This window comes from Phocoena sinus, chromosome 6 (assembly GCF_008692025.1).
Source record: "Phocoena sinus isolate mPhoSin1 chromosome 6, mPhoSin1.pri, whole genome shotgun sequence".
In the NCBI taxonomy this organism is placed as follows: domain Eukaryota; kingdom Metazoa; phylum Chordata; class Mammalia; order Artiodactyla; family Phocoenidae; genus Phocoena; species Phocoena sinus.
The window spans coordinates 61851344-61876786 of NC_045768.1; positions in this window are offsets into that span (position 1 = coordinate 61851344).

A 25443-nucleotide genomic window follows, 5' to 3' on the forward strand; every position below is an offset into this window, starting at 1 on the left:
AAGGTAATTATCATTATGTATGTTCCTATTACCATTTTCTTAATTGCTTTGGGTTTGTTTTTGTGTGTCTTTTCCTTCTCTTGTGTTTCCTCCCTAGAGAAGTTCCTTTAGCATTTGTTGTAAAGTTGGTTTGGTGGTGGTGAATTCTCTTAGCTTTTGCTTGTCTACAAAGTTTTCATTTTCTCCTTCAGATATGAATGAGATCCTTGCTGGGTAAAGTAATCTTGGTTGTAGGCTTTTCCCTTTCATCACTTTCAATATGTCCTGCCACTCCCTTCTGGCTTGCAGAGTTTCTGCTGAAAGATCAGCTGTTAACCTTATGGGCATTCCCTTGTATGTTATTTGTTGCTTTTCCCTTCCTGCTTTTAATATTTTTCCTTTGTATTTAATTTTGATAATTTGATTAATATGTGCTTTGGCATGCTTCTCCTTGGACTTCTCCTGTATGGGACTCTCTTTGCTTCCTGGACTTGATTGACTATTTCTTTTCCCATGTTAGGCATGTTTTAAACTATAATCTCTTCAAATATTTTCTCAGTCCCTTTCTTTTTCTCTTCTTCTTCTGGAACCCCAATACTTTGAATGTTGGTGCATTTAATGTTGTCCCAGAGGTCTCTGAGACTGTCCTCAATTCTTTTCATTCTTTCTTCTTTTTTCTGCTCTGCAGTACTTATTTCCACTATTTTATCTTCCAGGTCACTTATCCATTCTTCTGTCTCAGTTATTGTGCTTTTGATTCCTTCTAGAATATTTTTAATTTCATTTATTGTGTTTTTCATCATTGTTTGTTTGCTCTTTAGTTCTTCTAGGTCGTTTTTAAACATTTCTTGTATTTTCTCCATTCTAGTTCCAAGATTTTGGATCATCTTTACTGTCATTACTCTGAATTCTTTTTCAGGTAGACTGCCTATTTCCTCTTCATTTGTTTGGTCTGGTGGATTTTGACCTTGCTCCTTCATCTGCTACATATTTCTCTGTCTTCTAATTTTGTTAAACTTACTGTGTTTGGGGTCTCCTTTTTGCAGGCTGCAGGTTCATAGTTCCCGTTTTTGTTTTTTTGGTGTCTGTCCCCAGTGGGTAACATTGGTTCAGTGGCTTGTGTAGGCTTCCAGTTGGAGGGAACTGGTGACTCTGTTCTGGTGGGTGGGGCTGTATCTTGTCCTTCTGGGGGCAGGGCCACGTCCAGTTATGTGTTTTGGAGTGTCTATGAACTTAGTATGACTTTAGGCAGCCTCTGTGCTAATGGGTGGGGTTGTGTTCCTGTTTGGCTAGTTGTTTGTCATGGGGTGTCCAGCACTGGAACTTGCTAGCCGTTGGATGTAGCTGGGTCTTACTGTTGAGACACAGATCTCTGGCAGAGTTCTCACTGATTGATATTACATGGGACCAGGAAGTTTCTGGTGGTCCAGTGTCCTGGTTTTGGCCCTCCCACCTTGGCTCAATTTGGACACCTGGCTTGAGCACCAAGACCCTGCCAGCCACACAGCTCAGAAGAAAAGGAAGGAAGGAAGGGAGGGAGGGAGGGAGGGAGGGAGGGAGGGAGGGAGGGAGGGAGGAAGGAAGGAAGGAGAAGGAAGAAGGAAGAAGGAAGAAGGAAAGAAAACCAAACAGACATAACCCCAGGACAAATGGTAAAAGTAAAACTAAACAGAGAAAAATCATACGAGGAAGCATACACATACACACTCACAAAGAGAGAAAAAGGAAAAAAAGAATTCTTTTAAATTTAAAACATATAAAAATTAAAAAGAAATTAAAATTTTTAAAAATTAAAAGTAAAATAAAAAAAGAGGAAAGCAACCAAAGCAGTGAACAAATCCACCAATGATAATAAGCACTAAAAGCTAAACTAAATAAATATAAAATCAGAAACAAATTAGGTGCAAAAAGCAAACCTCAATTCTACTTTTGCTCCCACAGTCCACTGCCTCAATTTTGGGAACATTCATTGTCTATTCAGGTATTCTTCAGATGCAGGGTTTATCATATTGATTGTGGGGATTTAATCTGCTGCTCCTGAGGCTTCATGGAGGAATTTCCCTTTCTCTTCTTTTTTACACAGCCTGGGGTTCAGCTTTGGTTTTGGCCCTGCCTCTGCATGTAGGTCATCCTCAAGAGTCTGTTCCCCTCCCAGACAGGAGGGGTTTAAAGCAGCAGGTGATTAGGGCTCTCTTGCTCACTCAGGCTGGGGAGAGCAAGGGGTACGGTAGTCATACTTGGAATGCTGGCTGAGACTGCGGTAGCAGAAGCCAGCATGACATTGCAACAGCCTGAGGTGCACTGTGTATTCCCCCAGGGAATTTATCCCTAGATCACGGGACCCTGGCAGTGCCTTGCTGCACAGGATCCCGGGGGGTTGGGGTGGGTAGTGACCTGTGGTTGCACACAGGATTCTTGATGTCATCGGCAGCAGCGTTAGCAGTTCATGCCCATCTCTGGGGTCTGAGCTGATAGTCACGGCTTGTGCCCATTTCTGGAGCTTGCTTAGGTGGTTCCCTGCCTTCTGTGGGCACACAGGGAAGGAAACCACTCTCCTTGTGCACCCCAAAACACCTGCCTCTTTGGCAGGCCCAGACATTTTCCCTGATTCCCTCCCAGCTAGCTGTGGCACACTAGCCCCCTTCAGGATGTCTTTATGCAGCCAACCCCAGTCCTCTCTCCCTGGGGTCTGATCTCCAAAGCCCACGCCTCAGCTTTCAGCCACCACCGGCCCCAATAGGTGAGCAGACAAGCCTCTCGGGCTGGTGAGTGCTGGCCGGCACTGATCCTCTGTGTGGGAATCTCTCCACTTTGCCCTCTGCACCCCTGTTGCTGCACTCTCCTACGTGGCTCCAAAGCTTCCCCGCTCCGCCACCCGCAGTCTCCGACAGTGAAGGGGCTTCCTAGTGGGTGGAAACTTTTCCTCCTTCACAGCTCCTTCCCAGAGGTGCAGATCCTGTCCCTATTCTTTTGTCTCTGTTTTTTCTTTTTTCTTTTGCCCTACCCAGGTATGTGGGGAGTTTCTTGCCTTTTGGGAAGTCTGAGGTTTTCTGCCAGGATTCAGTAGGTGCTCTGTAGGAGTTGTTCCACCTGTAGATGTATTTTTGATGTATTTGTGGGGAGGAAGGTGATCTCCATGTCTTACTCCTCTGCCATCCTGAAGGTCCCTCCTCTAGATGCTTTTTTTTAAAAATGACTTTTTATGCTATAAAATGGGCTGCGTTTGGAAAATATAGATTTCAGGCGATCCTTGTTGAGAGATTTCCAGAAAATAATTCTATAATCAGAAACTCTTTTGAGCAGGGTATTCCAAAAAGTTTTGCTCAGTATTCCTTATCTCTTCTGTGAAATAATCTCAAGGCAATAAGGAAATCCTAGTCAATAAAGTTCAGTTCCTCAGTAGGACGTTAAGATTGGCTGTGCATGGGAAGCAGTCAATTAATACACTTCTTGTTTGCTTTCTGCTTCTTTTGGACAGAAAAACAGAACCAGTGAGAAATGAAATCATTCACTTTCCTTAGTTTTGACATTCTGGAGTTAGATAAGAAGCAGAAGAGCTTTAAGGAAGTTTTACCTCTGGACAGGTACCTGAGGGCAAGCTAAAAATAAATGCATTTAAAAATTGTGAAATGTAGCATACGTACAAAATAGCACACACTTCATATTTGTAAGACTTAATGAAAAGTTACAAAGTTGAACATTCCTGAACCACATCTAAAGGAAGCCATGCTGACAATCTCAGGGAGCTCCAACTTGCTTTTTTACCTCTCAGGAGATTGTGAGGCTCATAAGAGAATTTAAACTCTCTGGTCTTAATCTGAATGAACATTTCTGCCTGTATTTTTCTGAAGCTTTCCTTCTCATTACTTCAACTATTCTATGAAAACTAGAACCCAGAATTCTCCTCCACTGGTTATTTCTGTATTTGGAAAGCCTAGGGACTATCCTTGACGGTTCTGTTGCAATCAATATTCTTTTCCCTCTATCAGCAGAATCAAGTTGTTATTTTGAAATTAATTTACGTCACTTTTCTTTGCACTATTCACTGAGATCCATCTTGTCACCCGCATTTCAAAATGTAACATCTTGTCAAAGCTGTTTTGCTGCAGGCCTTTTGAAACCAATTTCACAAGTCAAATGACTGGTCTGTATACTAGGATAAAATTTTCTCCAGTCAGCTAAAATGTTGATGTTGTCATTTTTAATGAAGTTGTCCTATAAGAGCAAAACATCCAACTCTGGCAGACTCACATATACATGTACAGGTATAAGACAGGTCTAAATGAATGCATCTTTAAATAAAAATTGGAACTGATTGCATATTTAGATAAGCTAATTTAATAAACCAAAAAAAAAAAAACCCACTGTTTGTGATAGAAATTATATCCCTGTAATTGTTTGCTGTTGTCATGTCTGCCACTTGATAGAATTAGGAGAAAGGCTGCCAGTGGAATGTTAACAGAAAATCAGCGAGTTGTCATCCTAGACAAGAATGGAAACGCAACACTCTCTCCATTCCCATCAATCAGAAGGATAATTCAGTTCCCTTGCATCAGAATCTTTTTTCTACCAGATTATATGGAATCTTTTTAATTGTCAAATTTCTCAAATTAAAGGACAGCTGTTTACTCTCCAGAGAGTAATTATATTCTGATATTCTAATGTATTCTTGAAGATGTAAACCATAGAAAGAAACAAAAAAATCACTGGGAGGTTGGCCTGAGTGGAGAAAAATGTAAATGAAATTTCTTAAGGACTCTTTCATCAAATGAGCTCAATTGAGGCTATTTGCTTCACTCAGTGCAAAGGAAAATTAGGCACTTTAAGTGGTTCATTTGAGGCTTTATTTTTGGACACAGACACAACTGTGTTACATATTTGCCCAGGGATTTAACATTTTACTATATTTTTAGGTAGTGCTTTACTATTTTCAAAGTCCCCAAAGATTATAATCACTGTGTAAAAAAATGAAAAACACTGAATATCATGTGCGACAAAATCAGAAATTCTGTTTCTGGAATTGTGGCAGGTAAAAATCAGCATAATAAACTGAAGTTTGATCTTCTACAGAGCTAATTCTCGATTATAGATGGTTTGTTACCGAGCTATGAAAATATGATATTTTTCAGTCTTATTTTAATCAGGTAAGGTTATCTACAATGCTCAATAAGGAATTATAATGAAAGATTATTGCTATAAGTCAGAATATGATAGAGTTATTTAAAATAAGTACTATCAGATCAACAATGTGCGATCTGTATGGGATTGAGAAAAATAAATATAGAAAGTAAGATTTTATGTACAATGTCTGTGTCAGAGTAGTGTGGCTAACAGGATCTTAATTCCCCAACCAGAGCTCGAACCCAGTCCCACAGCAGTGAAAGTGCCAAGTCCTAACCACTCACCCACCAGGGAATTCCTGAAAGTATTTTTTAAATGAAGTCCAGCTTACAAATGATTTATTTCATGGATTATGCCTTTGGTATTATATCGAAAAAGACAACACTATACCCCAGGCAATTTAGATTTTCTCATATGCGCTATCACCTAAGTTATCTTCCAGGAGTTTTATAGTTGTGTATTTTACATTTAGGTCTGTGATCTATTTACAGTCAATTTTTATGAACAGTGTAAGGTCTGCATCTAAGTTCATTTTTTGGAAGTTTTCCATTTAATCTACCACTACTTGTTGAAGAGACAAACTCTGTTTGCTCTGTTGTCAAAATAAGTTGACTCTGTTTGTAGGAGTCTATTTCTGGGCTCTATAATTTGTTCCATTGATCTTTCACAAATGCCACACCATCTTAATTACTGTCACTTTATAGTAAATCTTGAATTCAGGTAGTGTCAGTCCACCAAATTTCTTTTTCTCCTTCAATGTTTTGTTGCCTATTCTGGACCTTTTACCTCTCTCTATAAACTTTAGAATTGGTTTATCATATTCACTTAAAAAACTTGCTGGAATTTTTATTGAGATTGCATTGAATCTACAGATCAAGTTGGGAATAAATGACATCTTGAAAATATTGTCTTACTATTAACATAGAATATTTCTTCATTTATTTAGTTCTTTGTTTTTGTTCATCAGATGTTTATAGTTTTCATCTCTATTTTATTTATTTCCTCTCTAATCTTTATTATTTCATTCCTTGCTCTGACTTCAGGCTGTGTTTGTTCTTCTTTTTCTAATTCTTTTAGCTGGTAGGTTAGTTTGCTTGATATTTTTCTTGTTTCTTGAGGAGGCCAGTGTTGCTATGAACTTCCCTCTTAAAACCACTTTTGCTACATCTCAGAGATTTTGGAGTGTTGCGTTTCCATTTTCATTTGTCTCTAGGTATTTTCTGATTTCCTCTTTGATTTCATGGTTGGTCCATTGGTTTAGTAGAATGTTGTTTAGTCACCACATGTTTGTGTTTTTCTCATTTTTTCTTTTTGTAATAGATTTCTAGTTCCATGCTGTTTTGGTCAGAAAAAAATGCTTGTTATAATTTCCATCCTCTTAAATTTGTTGAGACTTCTTTTGTGACCTAGTATGTGATCAAACCTGTAGAACATTGAAATGAATGTACATTTGAAATGAATGTGTGCTCTACTTTTTTTTGGATATAATGTCCTGTACATATCACTTAAGTCCAACTGGTCTGTTGTGTCATTTAAGACCACTGTTGCTTAATGATTGTCTTTCAAGATGATCTGTTGATTGATATCATTGTGCTGTTAAAGTCCCCTACTACTGTTCTATTGTTTTCAATTTATGCCCTTATGTCTGTTACTATTTGCTTTATATATTTAGGTACTCCTGTATTGGATGCTTTTATGTTAACAAGTGTAATATCCTCTTCTTGTATTGATCTTTTTATCATTATATAATGCCCTTCTTTGTATAGACTTTGTTTTTAAAGGATCATTTCACAGGGCACAGAATTCTAGGTTGGTGGGTTATTTCTCTCAATATTTCAAATATTTTACTCACCTCTTTTCTTTCTTGCATGCTTTCTGAGGAGAAGTCAGATATAATTCTTATATTTGCTTGTCTATAGGTAAGGTGCTTTTTTTACCCCCATCTGGCATCTTTCAGGATTGTTTATCTTTGTTTTTCTGTAGTTTGAAGATGATATACCTTGTTGTAGTTTGTGGGCATTTTCCTACTTTGTGTTCTCTGAACTTCTTGGATCTTTGGTTTGGTATGTGACATTAATTTGGGAGAAATTCTCAGTGATTATTGATTTAAATATTACTTCTGTTCTTTTCTCTCTTTCTTGTCCTTCTGGTATTCCCATTACATGTACAGTACAACTTTTGTAGTTGTCCCAAGGTCTTTAAATGCTATGTTTATTTTTTTTCAGTCTTTGTTCTCTTTTGTCTTTGGTTTATGAGGATTCTATTCATGTGTGATCTAGTGCAGAAATTTTATATCTCATCTGTGTCCAGTCTACTAATGAACACTTCAAGGGCGTTCTTCATTTCTTTTAGAGGTTTTTATTTTTAAAAAAATCCCTGGCATTTATTTTTTATTCTTTCTTAAGATGTTCATCTCTCTCCTTACATTGTTTATCTTTTCTTGCATGCTGTCTGCTTTATCCATTAGAGTCCTTAGCATATCAGTTATAATTGTGTTAAATTCCTGGTCTGATCATCCAACACTGCTGACATGTCTGGTTCTGGTGCTTGTTGCATCTATTCAAATTGCATTTTTGCCTTCTGTTATGCCTTGTAATTTTTTCTTGGTAGATGGAAATGAAGTACCAGGTTAAAGGAATTGCTGTAAAGAAGCTTTTAGTTATGTGGCATTGAAGTCTGAGGGGAAAGGAAAGTTTCTATAGTTAGTTCTGTGATTAAATCTCAGTCTTTTAGTGAGACTATGCCCTTGGAATATGAACTTTAGAAGTGTTTCTCATTTTTTCTCTCCCTTATAGATTGCATAGGATGGCTAGCATGAGATGGAATTTGGTAATTCCCTTGCCCAGGTCACTCAGGCTCTGGCAGTTTAGGCTTTGCTTAATTACTTTTCCTGGAAGGCAGGCCTTGTTAAGAACAGAATGGTTTCTTGCTCCTCCACTGGCTGGAAGACCAGGGGATTTTTCTCTGATATTTACTGTGGGACCCTGGTAAAGCTCCTGGAGGTAAGTCTCACAGTATGGTGGGGTTCCCTAATAACTGGGTCCCCCTGGAGTTTTTCATTTTCAGATTTGTCTGCCCTGAGCCTCCAGCAATTCTTGAATTACAGTTCATGTTTTCCTAGCTAGGCACAGTCCTTGTGGGGGTTTCTGCTTATGAGTCTGCTCTGGTGAAACTTGATTCCCTTTATTTGCCTATCTCTCCAATCTTGAGAACAGGACTTTGCCCTGTGTCTATGTCTTTCTTATGGATCCCAAAAGATTTATTGATTTTTCAGTTTGTTCACTTTTTTACTTGTTAGGATGTGGCAAAAAAGAAAAAATCCTACAATACAATAAAATTGGACACAAATATGAAAATATCTGATGAAAAATACCTATATCCCTTTGCCAAGAAGAATTGTCTTCCAAACTTTACTAGAATGCTATGTATTATGTTTTATGAAATATTTTTGTAAGTGACCATTTTCTAAGGCCTTATAATTAGAAACCTGGCACAAAATATTACAGAATGGCAAAGAAAGAATACATCATAAGACTAGATTGGGTTGGATTGGGCCTATTCTGCTCAGTCATGGCACTAAGAAAAGGAGGCCACTTATTAATGATTCTATTGTCATGTGTTTTGCATTAATATTATATCTTATTTATTTTACAAAAGAAAAAAGATTCTATACTCCCTACACAATTTGCTGAGTCTTTGCCAAGGAACTGAATACTCAGTCTAAACTAAAGAGAAAAATGACTTAGGGAGAAAATGTAAGATAATAGGGAAGGTTAATTCATGACTAATTACTGAACTTTTACTAAATCCCTCTATGTCTCAATCACTATATAGGTATTATGGATGCAAATGGAAGAATTAGACTTTGTGGTTCTCTCTTGTCTTCTAGATGTTATCTAAAACTACCCCAGTGATGAATTATTTTCAGTTTGTGCAACTAACATGCTGTATGATGCATCTCTATTGTATTACAAATCTCTTCAGCCTTCTAGGATTAACTTCTTATACCATCCTGGGTGTAAATGTTTTATGATTTTTATCCATTAGCCATGGCAGAGTCTTTTTGTCTGTTTCAGTAGAGCCCTATTATACCACCAGCTGGAAATCTTCACATTTGCCTATTTTTCAACCAGTCGTGCATAATTCTAATCTCCCAGCATCTACCCTATAACCTTGAAGCCGAGTTGGCGATATTTCGTAAGGAACCATGTAGAGAGATTTAATACTAAAGTGACCATGAAAAATGATGCATGCACTACCAATTTAAATGCTGCACTTTATGAGTACAGTTTGAAGGGGAAAATTATACATAGTTACAATGAACTCTGAAACTTCTTGGAAGAAGAAATTATATTGTAAAAAAAACAGTCGGTTATTTAAAAGATCATAAAAGGCAGTACATTTATCTGCATTAATGATTGACTAAACACTATGTAAAAATTGACTATGTTGTAGAATTGTATTTAATTTTATCCAGTGTGAATTTGGGTACTACATTTTACTATACTTAATTTCAAGTACTTTATAATAAAGAGAAAAATGTTTTTTGCTATAAGATTCTCAGTGAAGAACTGCATATATTGATATAAAAAAGCAACGTATTCATTTATTCATTCGTGAATTTATCCAATATTATTAAGCAGCACCTCTCCCTCTGAGGAACCCTGCAAATTTTTGTGATTCAAAGATGACTAACACAGGCTTATTTGCTCAATACTTGCTTTCAAAGGGGTTTCATAGAATTGTTATTTCTTTGAAAATAAATGATAATTTCCACTTTTCTTAGAGTTGAAAAGAGCTAAAAAAAACATGGTAATTTTATATTAGTACCACTTATGTGGTGGTACTAATGGAGGTACCTTAATTACCTTAATGGAGGTAACCTTTCCATTACTAGGTCTCCTCATTTGTTTATTCTTTATCAATCAATTTTAGATATCTGAAATATGCCAGGCCCTGTGTTCAGCACAATTTGTATGAATTACTGCATGAAATATTCTTATCAACAAAGAAAATAAATATTTCTTTCTCATTTTCAATTAAAGAAATTATAAAATGAATTAAATTCATTGTGTAAACTTATTCAGGCTAAGAAACATTAGAGCTAGGATTTAGGCCATGGTGATCTAAGGTAAAGCTCAAATTCTTCATTTAGACAACCCTGCTTTCTCTGGTGATATTGGGACTTCTACTTGAGTGTTGTAAGGATTCTTCAGCGACTGAAAAAATGTCTCTAAATTCTCTTGAATTTACAGATGTCTACAAATGTAAAGCATATATTTATAATCTACTTAAGTTTACTGTTTCTCCCAAAAACATTATAAACTTGAATATAAGTTTGTATTCCTTATAAAATTTTTTCTTTGATTTGCTTTGAGATAATTTCATGTATATGGCTCTATGAATCAGTTACACAAATAATGAAAAAATATAAATATACATAAATGCAAATTTGGCAAATGAAATCATATGATACTCAAAGAAAAATGTTTTAATTTTCCCCTCTTATTTAAAATGATAAGAAAAGAGAGGAAAAGGAAGTAACAGATATTTTAAAACATTAAAAACTGCAGGACTTCCCTGGTGGTGCAGTGGTTAAGAATCTGCCTGCCAATGCAGGGGAACCGGTTCAAGCCCTGGTCTGGGAAGATCTCACATGCTGCAGAGCAGCTAAGCCCATGTGCCACAACTACTGAAGCCTGCGCGCCTAGAGCCCATGCTCCACAACAAGAAAATCCACTGCAATGAGAAGCCCGTGCACTGCAATGAAGAGTAACCCCCGCTTGCTGCAACTAGAGAAAGCCCACACGCAACAATGAAGACCCAACACAGGCAAAAATAAATAAATAAAATTTTAAAACTGCAATATTTATTTTATTTCAGTTCCAAATCATTGATTACACACAATGTCAAAATAAATTTGTCGAGTCAGTATTAACTTTCTTTTATTTGAGACTGTCCATTTCCCTTTCTGTTTTGTGAGCTCTAGAATTCACTATTGGTAATTATCCTCTTTCAGCACTTTCTTCTGGCCTCCATGGTTTCAAATGGGAAATCATTGGTTATTTGAATTGGTATTCCTATTAAAGGGAATAAATAACTTCTCTCTGACTGCTTCCAATTTATCTTTTTATTTTTTTCTTTTAAAAGTTGACTTTTGATGTATCCTGAAGTGGATTTCTTTGGGATTATACTGTTTGGGTTCACTCAGCTGCTTGGATCTATAGGTTTGTGTCTTTTCCCAAATTTGGGAAGTTTCAGACATTATCTCTTCAAATACTCTTTCAGCCCCACTCCCTTTTTCCTCTTGTCTGAGACTCCAGTGATACAAATGTCAGACATTCTGTAATGATCCATGATATCTAAGGCTTTTGTTCTTTTACTCTATTTTCTGTCTGTTTAGATTTGCCGAATTTTGTTCTTCCCTTAAGTTCACTAATCCTCTCTTCTGATATTTGCACTCTAGCCCATCCAACATGTGTTGCTTTTTCTGTTATTGTATTTTTCACTTCTATAATTATCATTTGTGTCTTTTTTATGACACATTGCTAAGATTTTCCATCATTCTCATTTGTTTCAAGAAAATATGTATTTGATTGCTGGAGTATTCTTATGATAGCTGCTTTAAATTCTTTGTCAGATAATTCTACCTTCAGATATATCTCAATATTGGCATCAGTTGAATGTCTTTTCTGATTTAAGCTGTGCTGTTTTCATTCTTGGTATGACAGGTGATTGTAACCCAAACATTTTGTCTATTATGTTAGGAGATTCTGGGTCCTATTTAAATAAATATAAATATATATATATATATATATATATATATATATATATATTTTTTTTTTTTTTTTTTTTTTAAGCAGTCAGTTACCCTGCTGAGGTTCAGCACTTGGGTCTTAGCTTACTTTTCTGGGCTGTGGTTCCAAGGATAGTTTAATTTTTGGAGACTTTGTGGTATTCTAGTCTGATTAGTTTATCTTGTACCTCTGGGGCCCCCAGATGTGGCCTGAGGGGACAGAAAATGTTTCTCCAGGCCAGGGGCTGTCTGATGTTTCTGTGTGTAGTGTGTGTTGAGATCTCTCTTATCAGTGCCCTACATCCTGCCAGATGTCTCTGAGCAATCAGGAGAGTCTTGTCCTGCAGGAATAAAATGGCTTCCCACACTAAGACTGTAACTGGATTCTGCCTGCTTGCCTCCTGAAAAAGGAAGGACATTGAGATGATAGAAAACAGGTTGCCTGGACCAGTTTGCTTAGTGTAGTTTGGTCTCTCCTGCCAGCTCTGCCTGCTATGGTCCATATCTCTCAGTGTCGCTTACATTTTTACCAGGTTTATAGTATTGCTTAGTGAGGAGAAGCAAGGAGATACAGGCCTACACCATCTTGTTTGAAATGGAATCCAACATTAATTTTCCTCCTCATCAGAGATATAAATTCAGGAACACATGTCATGTAACAATTATTAAACTTCTTTCTATGTATTTTAAGAGTATTGTTATTGTCATTTTACTGAGGATAAATGTTCATACAAAATAAATACAACATCTACACATTTCTTGATGTTGTACCAATTCTCTTTCTGCAATGTATTATTTTTAGCCTTGCTCAATTTAGGAAACTCTAGCCCCGACTTTGAATAAATTACATAATAAAACAGAATAGTTGTGAGGATTAAATGAGTTAACTTATGTTAAAAACCTGGAACCTTACCTAACAGAGACTCTATCTGTCTGTCTGTCTATCTATCTATCTATCTATCCATCTATCTATTTAAGTATTAAAAAACACTTTATTGAGATATGATTGACAACAAAAAAGCTGTACATTTTGAATGTATACAATTTGATGTTTAAAGTATACACACACAAAACCATCACCACAATCAGTGCCATAAACATATCTAGCGTTTCCAAAAGTTTCCTGTATTTATTTACTTGGTGAGAATGTTTAACCTAATACCTACATTCTAGGCAAATTTTTAAGTACTAAATCCAGTGTTATTAACTATAGGTTGTATGTTATACAGTAGATTTCTAGGACTAATTCATCTTTCTTAACTCATACATTATACCCTTTGACTAACACCTCCCATTTCCCCTTCTCCCCCAATCCTTGTAACCACCATTTTGCTCTGCTTTTACGAGTTTTACTATTTTAGAATTCTCATATAAGTGAGATTCTCTAGTATTTGTCCTTAAGTGTCTGGCTTATTTCAGTTGGCATGTCCTCCAAGTTCACCCCTGTTGTTGCAAATGGTGGGATTTACTTCATTTTAAAAGCTCAATAATATTCCATTGCAAGTAAGTACAATATTTTCTTTGTTCACTTATCTGTTGTTGGGCATTTCAGTTGCTTCCATACCTTGGCTAATGTGAATAGTGTTGCAGCAAACATGGGAATGCAGATATCTCTTCGAGGTTTGGATTTTGTTTCCTTTGGATATATACCCAAAAGTGTGATTACTAGATCATAATTCTTTGTTTAATTTTATATTGCCCCAAATAAGACAGTCTTAGAATGGACAGTGGGTAAACATCTATTGCCTGCGGAGAAATTTACTGGGAGAAAAGAAAGAAACTCAGTTTTTACCTTCTTTGATCTATCAGCAACATTTGAAATTTTTGAGCATCGTTTTTGCCTTGAAATGCTTTCTACACTTGGCTACCCGCATACCACACTCCCTTTATTCTATTTTCTTTACCATCGTCCACTCGTCAGGATCCTTTGCTGGTTCCTTCTAATTTCCCTCATTTGACTATTCCTATGACTTCTCCCTGCCTTCCTTTTAAACTCCATTTCACTTTGCTGGTAATTTCATTCAAAATCCAGGCTTTAAATAGTGTGTATTTCTACGTGTCTGAAAATTATGCCTTTATTCCAGAGCTCTTCTTTGTATTCCTGACTTGCATTTCTTATTGAATACCAAACATCTCCTTTTAAATGTCATATGTGTAACTCATAAAATACTGCGTTTATGAACTTTTTCCAAAATTTGTTCTTTCCAAAATCATTTCTGTCTAATTTAGTGGGAACTCAAATATTCTTTTTTTTTAACATCTTTATTGGAGTATAATTGCTTTACAATGGTGTGTTAGTTTCTGCTTTATAACAAAGTGAATCAGTTATACATATGTTCCCATATCTCTTCCCTCTTGCATCTCCCTCCCTCCCACCTTCCCTATCCCACCTCTCTATAGGTGGTCACAAAGCACCGAGCTGATCTCCCTGTGCTATGTGGCTGCTTCCCACTAGCTATCTATTATATGTTTGGTACTGTATATATGCCCATGCCACTCTCTCACTTTGTCCCAGCTTACCCTTCCCCCTCCCCATGTCCTCAAGTCCATTCTCTAGTAGGTCTGCATCCTTATTCCCATCCTGCCTCTAGGTTCTTCATAACATTTTTTTTTAAGACCCATATATATGTGTTAACATACGGTATTTGTTTTTCTCTTTTTGACTGACTTCACTCTGAATGGCAGACTCTAGGTCCATCCACCTGTCTACAAATAACTCAATTTCATTTCTTTTTATGGCTGAGTAATATTCCACTGTATATATATGTGCCACATCTTCTTTATCCATTCATCTGTCAATGGACACTTAGGTTGCTTCCATTTCCTGGTTATTGTAAATAGAGCTGCAATGAATATTTTGGTACATGACTCTATTTGAATTATGGTTTTCTCAGGGTATATGCCCAGTAGTGGGATTGCTGTGTTATATGGTAGTTCTATTTGTAATTTTTTAAGGAACCTCCATACTGTTCTCCACAGTGGCTGTATCAATTTTTATTAGCAGTGCAAGAGAGTTCCCTTTTCTGCACACCCTCTCCAGCATTTATTGTTTCTAGATTTTTTGATGATGGCCATTCTGACTGGTGTGACATGATATCTCATTGTAGTTTTGATTTGCATTTCTCTAATGATGTTGAGCATTCCTTCATGTGTTTTTTGGCAATCTGTATATCTTCTTTGGAGAATGTCTGTTTAGGTCTTCTGCCCATTTTTGGATTGGGTTGTTTGTTTTTTTGTTATTCAGCTGCCTGAGCTGCTTGTAAATTTTGGAGATTAATCCTTTGTCAGTTGCTTCATTTGCAAATATTTTCTCCCATTCTGAGGGTTGTCTTTTCGTCTTATTTATGGTTTCCTTTGCTGTACAAAAGCTTTGAAGTTTCATTAGGTCCCATTTGTTTATTTTTGTTTTTATTTCCATTTCTCTTGGAGGTGGGTCAAAAAGGATCTTGCTGTGATTTATGTCATAGAGTGTTCTGCCTATGTTTTCCTTTAAGAGTTTGATAGTTTCTGGCCTTACATTTAGGTCTTTAATCCATTTTGAGCTTATTTTTGTGTATGGTGTTAGGGAGTGTTCTAATCTCATACTTTTACATGTACCTGTCCAGTTTTCCCAGCACCACTTATTGAAGAGGCTGTCTTTTCTTCATTGTATATTCTTGCCTCCGTTATCAAAGATAAGGTGACCAAATGTGCATGGGTTTATCTCTGGGTTTTCTATCCTCTTCCATTCATCTATTGTTGTGTTTTTGTGCCACTACCATACTGTCTTGATTACTGTAGTTTTGTAGTATAGTCTGAAGTCAGGGAGCCTGATTCCTCCAACTCCATTTTTCGTTCTCAAGACTGCTTTGGCTATTCGGGGTCCTTTGTATTTCCATACAAACTGTGAAATTTTTTGTTCTAGTTCTGTGAAAAATGCCATTGGTAGTTTGATAGGGATTGCATTGAATCTGTAGACTGCTTTGGGTAGTAGAGTCATTTTCACAATGTTGATTCCTTCAATCCAAGAACATGGTATATCTCTCCATCTATTTGTATCATTGTTAATTTCATTCACCAGTGTCTTATAATTTTATGAATACAGGTCTTTTGTCCCCTTAGGTAGGTTTATTCCTAGACATTTTATTCTTTTTTTTGCAATGGTAAATGGGAGTGTTTTCTTAATTTCATTTTCAGATTTTTCATCATTAGTGTATAGGAATACCAGAGTTTTCCGTGCATTATTTTTTTATCCTGATACTTTACCAAATTCATTGATTAGCTCTAGTAGTTTTCTGGTAGCATCTTGGGATTCTCTATGTATAGTATCATGTCATCTGCAAACAGTGACAGCTTTATTTCTTCTTTTCCAATTTGGATTCATTTTATTTCTTTTTCTTCTCTAATTGCTATGGCTAAAACTTCCAAAACTATGTTGAATAAGAGTGGTGAGAGTGGGAAACCTTGTCTTGTTCCTGAATTTAGTAGAAATGCTTTCAGTTTTTCACCATTGAGCATGATGTTGGCTGTGTGTTTGTCATATATGGCCTTTATTATGTTGAGGAAAGTTCTCTCTGTGCCTACTTTCTGCAGGGTTTTTATCATAAATGGGTGTTGAATTTTGTCGAAAGCTTTCTCTGCATCTATTGAGGTGATCATATGGTTTTTCTCCTTCAATTTATTAATATGGTGTATCACGTTGATTGATTTGCGTATATTGAAGAATCCTTGCAATCCTGGGATAAACCCCACTTGATCATGGTGTATCATCCTTTTAATGTGCTGTTGGATTCTGTTTGCTAGTATTTTGTTAAGGATTTTTGCATCTATGTTCATCAGTGATATTGGCCTGTAGTTTTCTTTCTTTGTGACATCTTTGTCTGGTTTTGGTATCAGGGCAATGGTGACCGCATAGAATGAGTTTGGGAGTGTTCCTCGCTCTGCTATATTTTTGAAAAGTTTGAGAAGGATAGGTGTTATCTCTTCTCTAAATGTTTGATAGAATTTGCCTGTGAAGCTGTCTGGTCCTAGGCTTTTGATTGTTGGAAGATTTTTAATCACAGTCTCAATTTCAGTGCTTGTGATTGGTCTGTTCATATTTTCTATTTCTTCCTGGTTCAGTCTTGGCAGCTTGTGCATTTCTAAGAATTTGTCCATTTCTTCAAGGTTGCCCATTTTATTGGCGTAGAGTTGCTTGTAATAATCTCTCAGGATCTTTTGTATTTCTGCAGTGTCAGTGTTACTTCTCCTTTTTCATTTCTAATTCTATTGATTTGAGTCTTCTCCCTTTTTTTATTGATTAGTCTGGCTAACGGTTTATCAATTTTGTTTATCTTCTCAAAGAACCAGCTTTTAGTTTTATTGATCTTTGCTATCATTTCCTTCATTTATTTTTCATTTGTTTCTGATCATATCTTTATGATTTCTTTCCTTCTGTAACTTTGGGGTTTTTTTTGTTCTTCTTTTTCTAATTGCTTTAGGTGAAAAGTTAGGTTGTTTATTTGGGATGTATATTGTTTCTTAAGGTAGGATTGTATTTCTATAAACTTCCCTCGTAGAACTGCTTTTACTGCATCCCATAGGTTTTGCGTCATGGTATCTCCACTGTCATTTGTTTCTAGGCATTTCTGATTTCCTCTTTGATTTCTTCAGTGATCATTTCGTTATTAAGTAGTGTATTGTTTAGCCTCCATGTGTTTTTTGGGGGGTTTTCTTTGTGTGTTTTTTTTTTCGGTACACAGGCCTCTCACTGTTGTGGCCTCTCCCGTAACAGAGCACAGGCTCTGGACGTGCAGGCCTGGCAGCCACGGCTCACGGGCCCAGCTGCTCCACAGCACATGGGATCCACCCGGACTGGGGCACAAACCCACATCCTCTGCATTGGCAGGCAGACTCTCAACCACTGCACCACCAGGGAAGCCCCCATGTGTTTGTATTTTTTACAGATCTTTTCCTGTAATTGATATGTGGTCTCATAGCGTTGTGGTCAGAAAAGATACTTGATACAATTTCAATATTCTTAAATTTACCAAGGCTTGATTTGTGACCCAAGATATGATCTATCCTGGAGAATGTTCCATGAATACTTCAAAAAAATATGTGTTCTGTTTTTTTTGGATGGAATGTCCTATACATATCAATTAAGTCCATCTTGTTTAATGTATCATTTAAAGCTTGTGTTCCCTTATTTATTTTCATTTTGGATGATCTGTCCATGGGTGAAAGTGGGGTGTTAAAGTCCCCTACTATGAATGTGTTACTGTCGATTTCCCCTTTTATGGCTGTTAGTATTTGCCTTATGTATTGAGGTGCCTCTATGTTGGGTGCATAAGTATTTACAATTGTTTTATCTTCTTCTTGGATTGATCCCTTGATCATTATGTAGTGTCCTTCTTTGTCTCTTGTAATAGTCTTTATTTTAAAGAGACTTGCTACTCCAACTTTCTTTTGATTTCCATTTGCATGGAATATCTTTCTCCATCCCCTCACTTTCAGTCTGTATGTTTCCCTAGGTCTGAAGTGGGTCTCTTGTAGACAGCATATATACGGGTCTTCTTTTTGTATCCATTCATCCAGGGTGTGTCTTGATGGGAGCATTTAATCCATTTACATTTAAGGTAATTATCAATATGTATGTTCCTATTCCCATTTTCTTAATTGTTTTGTGTTTGTTATTGTAGGTCTTTTCCTTCTCTTGTGTTTCTTGCCTAGAGAAGTTCCTTTAGCATTTGTTGTAAAGCTGGTTTGGTGGTGCTGAACTCTCTCAGCTTTTGCTTGTCTGTAAAAGTTTTAATTTCTCCATAAAATGTGAATGAGATCCTTGCTGATCTTGGTTGTAGGTTTTTCTCCTTCATCACTTTAAATATGTCCTGCCACTCCCTGCTGGCTTGCAGAGTTTCTGCTGAAAGATCAGCTGTTAACCTTATAGGGATTCCCTTGTGTGTTATTTGTTGTTTTTCCCTTGCTGCTTTTTTTTTTTTTTTTTTTTTTTTTTTGCGGTACGCGGGCCTCTCACTGTTGTGGCCTCTCCCATTGCGGAGCACAGGCTCCAGACGCGCAGGCTCAGCGGCCATGGCTCACGGGCCTAGCCGCTCCACGGCATGTGGGATCTTCCCGGACCAGGGCACGAACCCGTGTTCCCTGCATCGGCAGGCGGACTCTCAACCACTGCGCCACCAGGGAAGCCCTCCCTTGCTGCTTTTAATATGTTTTCTTTGTATTTAATTTTTGACAGTTTGATTAATATGTGTCTTGGCATGTTTCTCCTTGGATTTATCCTGTATAGGACGCTCTGTGTTTCCTGGACTCGATTAACTATTTCTCTTCCCATGTTAGGGAAGTTTTCAACTATAATCTCTTCAAATATTTTCTCAGTCCCTTTCTCTTTCTCTTCTTCTTCTGGGACCCCTATAATTCGAATGTTGGTACATTTAATGTTGTCCCAGAGCTCTCTGAGACTGTCCTCAGTTCTTTTCATTCTTTTTTCTTTATTCTTCTCTGCAGTAGTTATTTCCACTATTTTATCTTCCAGGTCCCTTATCCGTTCTTCTGCCTCAGTTATTCTGCTACTCTGATCCCATCTAGAGTATTTTTAATTTCATTTATTGTGTTGTTCGTCGTTGCTTGTTTCCAGTTTAGTTCTTCTAGGTCCTTATTAAATGTTTCTTGCATTTTGTCTATTCTATTTCCAAGATTTTGGATCATCTTTATTATCATTATTCTGAATTTTTTTCAGGTAGACTGCCTATTTCCTTTCCATTTGTTAGGTGTGGTGAGTTTTTATATTGCTCCTTCATCTGCTGTGTTTTTCTGTCTTCTCATTTTGCTTATCTTATTGTGTTTGGGGTCTCCTTTTTGCAGGCTGCTGGTTTGTAGTTCCCGTTGTTTTTGGTGTCTGTCCCCAGTGGCTAAAGTTGGTTCAGTGGGTTGTGTAGGCTTCCTGGTGGAGGGGACTCATTCCTGTGTTCTGGTGGATAAGGCTGGATCTTGTCTTTCTGGTGGGCAGGTCCACATCTGGTAGTATGTCTTGGGGGTCGGTGGCCTTATTATGATTTTAGGCAGCCTCTCTGCTAATGGGTAGGGTTGTGTTCCTGTCTTGCTAGTTGTTTGGCATAGGGTGTCCAGCACTGTAGCTTGCTGGTTGTTGAGTGAAGCTGGGTGTTGGTGTTGAGGTGGAGATCTCTGGGAGATATTCACCATTTGATTTTATGTGGAGCTGGGAGGTCTCTTGTGGACCAGTGTCCTGAAGTTGGCTCTCCCACCTCAGAGGCACAGCACTGACTCCTGGCTGGAGCACCAAGGGCCTTTCTTCCACATAGCTCAGAATAAAAGGGAGAAAATGTAGAAAGAAAGAAAGAGGATAAAATAAAATTATTAAAATAAAAAATAATTATTAAGAAAAAAAATTTTTTTAAGTAAAAACAAAAATACAGAAACAACAACAAAAACGTGGACGGACAGAACCCTAGAACAAATGGTGAAAGCAAAGCTATACAGACAAAATCTCACACAGAAGCATACATATACACACTCACAAAAGGAGAAAAAGGGGAAAAAATAATATATCTTGCTCTCAAAATCCACCTCCTCAATTTGGGATGATTTGTTGTCTATTCAGGTATTCCACCGATGCAGGGTACATCAAATTGATTGTGAGATTTAATCTGCTGCTTCTGAGGCTGCTGGGAGAGATTTCCCTTTCTCTTCTTTGTTGGCACAGCTCACGGGGTTCAGCTTTGGATTTGGCCCCGCCTCTGCGTGTCGGTTGCTTGAGGGCATCTGTTCTTCTCTCAGACAGGACAGGGTTAAAGGAGCAGCTGCTTCAGGGGCTCTGGCTCACTCAGACCGGGGGAGGGAGGGGTACTAATGCGGGGTGAGCCTGCGGTGGCAGAGGCCAGCGTGAAGTTGCACTAGCCTGAGGCGCGCCATGCATTCTCCCGGGGAAGTTGTCCCTGGATCACAGGACCCTGGCAGTGGCAGGCTGCACAGGCTCCCCTGAGGGGAGGTGTGGGTAGTGACCTATGCTTGCAGACAGGCTTCTTGGTGGCTGCAGCAGCAGCCTTAGCGTCTCATGCCCGTCTCTGGGGTCTGTGCTGTTAGCCGCGGCTCGCGCCTGTCTCTGGAGCTGCTTTAAGCAGCGCTTTTAATCCCCTCTCCTCGTGCACCAGGAAACAAAGAAGGAAGAAAAAGTCTCTTGCCTCTTCGGCAGGTCCAGACTTTTCCCAGGATTCCCTCCTGGCTAGCCATGGTGCACTAACCCCTTCAGGCTGTGTTCACGCTGCCAACCCCAGTCCTCTCCCTGGGATCCGACCTCCGAAGCCCAAGCCTCAGCTCCCAGCCCCGCCCACCCCGGCAGGTGAGCAGACAAGCCTCTTGGGCTGGTGAGTGCTGGTTGGCACCAATCCTCAGCACGGGAATCTCTCCACTTTGTCTGCTGCACCCCTGTGGCTGCGTTCTCCTCCGTGGCTCCAAAGCTTCCCCCCTCCGCCACCCACAGTCTCCACCAGTTAAGGGGCTTCCTAGTGTGTGGAAACCTTTTCTTCACAGCTCCCTCCCGCTGGTGCAGGTCCCATCCCTATTCTTTTGTCTCTGTTTATTCTTTTTTCTTTTGCTCTACCCAGGTACGTGGGGAGTTTCTTGCCTTTTGGGAGGTCTGAGGTCTTCTGCCAGCGTTCAGTGGGTGTACTGTAGGAGTTGTTCCACGTGTAGATGTATTTCTGATGTATCTGTGGGGAGGAAGGTGATCTCTGCGTCTCACTCTTCCTCCATCTTCCCCCTCTCCATCATATATTCTTAATACTCAGGGGATCAAGTGGGCAAAAAATAAATAAATAAAATCTGCATCACTTCCTTTCTCTCTCTCACTCTCCTCACTTATTAGTCTCCAAATTCTAGAAGATTTAATCTATATCCAGAGTCCTCATCACTAACACTGCCACTGTCATGGTCCAATCCACTATCTATCTCCTGGATTGTTACGGTAGACTAACCTCCAGTTCTTTCCACAGCACAACAATTTTCAACGTAATAGATAAATCACTTCTCTGCTCTAAACTAACAGCTTTCATCACACTAAACATACACCAAAGTCATTACAATGGCTCCAACTCTTTTTATGGTGTTTGCCACCCCACCATTTCACCTCTTCTCACTCTCCCTGTCAGTTACTCTGATCTTTTCAAAATGATCTCTATGTTCTCCTTCAAGCTCAGCAGGCCGACCCCCCAACACAATGTAACTGGTACTTACGCTTCACCGGATGCTACTTGCTCTGACATTTCACGTCTCCCTCCTTCACCTCCTCTTTGCTCTATTTTCTTGCTAGACCTTTGCTAAGTGTCCTATTTAGTGTCCTAATTGTTCTGCATGCATGTTCTCTTCTTTATGATTCTCTGTGCCACTTTTTACTATAACAAAAGAGCATATATTTAATTTGTTTATGAGCTTATTAACTGTCTTCTGATATGAAAATCCAAGTTCCACAAAGGTGATCATGTTTGTCTTTTTCTTCATTCCCTAGTACTTAGACTATGTGTAGCAAATAATAAATATCTGTTGAATGTATGAAATGTTTAGAGCTTTCCAATATATAAATAATATTATATGTTGTCATACTCTAATAAGATATCTGATTACTCTTTATTTCTTTAATATTTTTCCATAGTTACCTGTAGTTTTTGGGTTCATGTCAAATTTCAGAATGCTCAAGACCATTCATTTCTGATTCCTACCTAGTCACTTGACTCCACTTACTATCTCTACACATACAGAGAATTACTTGCAATTTTCTCCAACTAGATCCTGTTATTTCACACTTTCTTTGCATTATTACATATACTATACATATATATTACATATATTTCCACCCCTTTGGGGAGGATAGCTAATCCCTCTTTTGTTTTTAATAATAATTATAAAATATTTAATATATAAAATAATAATTAGGATATATGACATGTTTAAAGGAGATTAATAAAATGAATTTCCAGTTATACACCACTCAGGTTAAGAAATAGACTATTTCCCTTAGCTTGCAAGCCCTTCTTGGTCCCTCTCAGATCACATCCATTCTATTCCCTGCTTCACCCCTTCTCAGTGATAAAATAATCCTTAATTCTTTGTTAAGCACTCTCTTGCTCTATGTTTAAATAGTTTTTCCAAATAGGTATTTAAGCTTAAGTAATGTATATTTTAGATTTTCTTGTTTTAAAACTTTTAAAATATGAAACTGCATGATCTACCTGGGAGCTCTTTGAATGTGAGGGAGAAATGGATATAGATCAAGAGAAAGGAAAAACAAGGAGTGTGCTAAAAGTGGTATGATAAGATAGGATAAGCCTAAAGGAATATGGTCATTTACAAAGGAAAGGAAACAGAATAATCTGAAAATGCTAATGGAGAATGGTCAAGACAACTCTGAGCCAGTAACCATCCCCTTCTTACAACAGGTTTTGCAGCTGGCTCCTCTTTTCCTCCTAGTCATTTAGTCAAGATAATCTTTCTGAGCTTGGATTTAGCTTCATTCCGTCTTCCCTGTTTCCTGTTTCTGACCTTTGACTCTAGATTCCATTCTTGTCCTCTTTCTCTTTGTACATAATAGTTTGGATGTTCCGTTGTTTTTCATGCTTACCCTGGGGCATGGACAGCTGTCACACTTTCTCCATGCTCAAGTTTATTGTGTTAATCTCACCCATTTCTAACCAAACTATCCAAAACCTTCAGTCTGTGCCAGAATCCCAAACATTTCCAATTACCCTGTAAAAGAGGGTGAGCTACACTATGCAAACATACATCCTCAGTCTTCTCAAACTGAGTTACAGTAAGAAATGATTATAATTTTGACTGACATATTTATCTTTGTTTCAAGATTGCAAACTAACAACCTCCTCCCACCACTACCCGACCACCACCACCAATACTCGTTCATTGTTTGGCTTGTAGTTGCTTCTCAATAAATGCTTACTACATGTATAAAGGAATAAATGAATGAATGCCAGTTGCAAAATATTACAACTCAAACAGATGTAGAGTAACTGTTCAGAGTTGAAGTTGCATTCCTAGATTCACATCACAGATCCTTTGCTTTCTGGCTCCGTGATCTTGGACAAGTTACTTATTTTTCCTGAATCCACTCATCTGTAAAATGAGAGATAATAACAGACCTACCTCACTGAATTGTTATAAAAATTGAAGAGTACAGTGCCTGGCACAAAGTTAGTAAAAAAATATATATGTGTCTGTGTTTTCTTTATTTATCTATGTATCTATTTTTAAATTATTTATTTATTATAAGAAGCTATTACATGGAATGGAATACAAGGAAATCTGCCGGGGGATTTATTTTTAAATGTCACCTTTTAAAAACTAATCTGCTTGCATTCATTTCTTTTCCTTGAGTGCAAAAATATGTTTCATCTATCTGGATTCTTAACATACCTCTGCCAAATTAATTAGAAGAGATGAACCCTTCACTACATTAATAATAGCAAGTCACACTATAGAAATTTGAACGACCTTATTATTGCCTTACCTTTTTTCCTTGAAATAAGCAGCAGAGTGTCTATTATACACAGAAAGAGTTTCCTTTGAAACATAACTGTGGAAGAATTTTCCTATTTTGTATTTGCAAGAGATGTCTATTTCCTTCCTGAACACCACTTTTTCATTTGGCAGCCAGAAAAAGCTTACTGCAGTACTATATTTAAGCTTTTGGTCTGGTTCTGCATAATCTAATTTTTATACACTCTGCATAAATTGTAGTCACTTTATCAATGTCTTATTATTTTTTCTCTTAACAATGCAATGACAGTGATTGATTTCTAAAGACTGGTAAACAAAAACCTTACCTTGGAAGTGATTAAAACTGAGCTGCATACTGTGTGAGGGCTAACAAATTTATACACATGCTAATACACCACACACACTCTATGAATAGAGTAATATACATGACTAAATATTCCTATAAAAAGAAAACAAGATAATGTACTCCACTACATTTTGATAAATATATTCCCTACACCTGGTTACATTTTAACTGTTATAGATGTTAGTGGCCATATATGAGAATGTTAAAGAATTCTAAAGTAAGGATTTTAATATAAAATGAAGTGGAAAGAATTTACTCTTTAGAGTGTTATTATAAAATGCTTATTTATTTTCCATTCTATGTTTTACTAAATCTACCTCTGTAATAAAATCAGAGTTGGACTATTTTGTCACAGGCAAATCAAGTCCTGAACAATATTGACAATTTCTTTACCTTGTCGAAAGATATTTTTCTTAGTCATTTTTGTGTTTTATAAATAGCTCTTAATTAGACCTTTGAAATCAGCAGTGAAAACCAAACAGCATTTTTTTCCCTATCTGATGGGTTTTTGTATATGAATCTAACTCATCATATATTAAATAACAAAACAAGAGCATTCTGAGATTCCTTTATAGCCAGGAGATGTGTACTGATAAAACTAAGAGAACAGAGGTACTGTGCAGAAGGGGATTTTCAGTTTAAACTCTATGCAATGAGGAATAAAGAGGAGAGAGAGAGAGAGAGGGAAAGAGAGAAGCTGCTC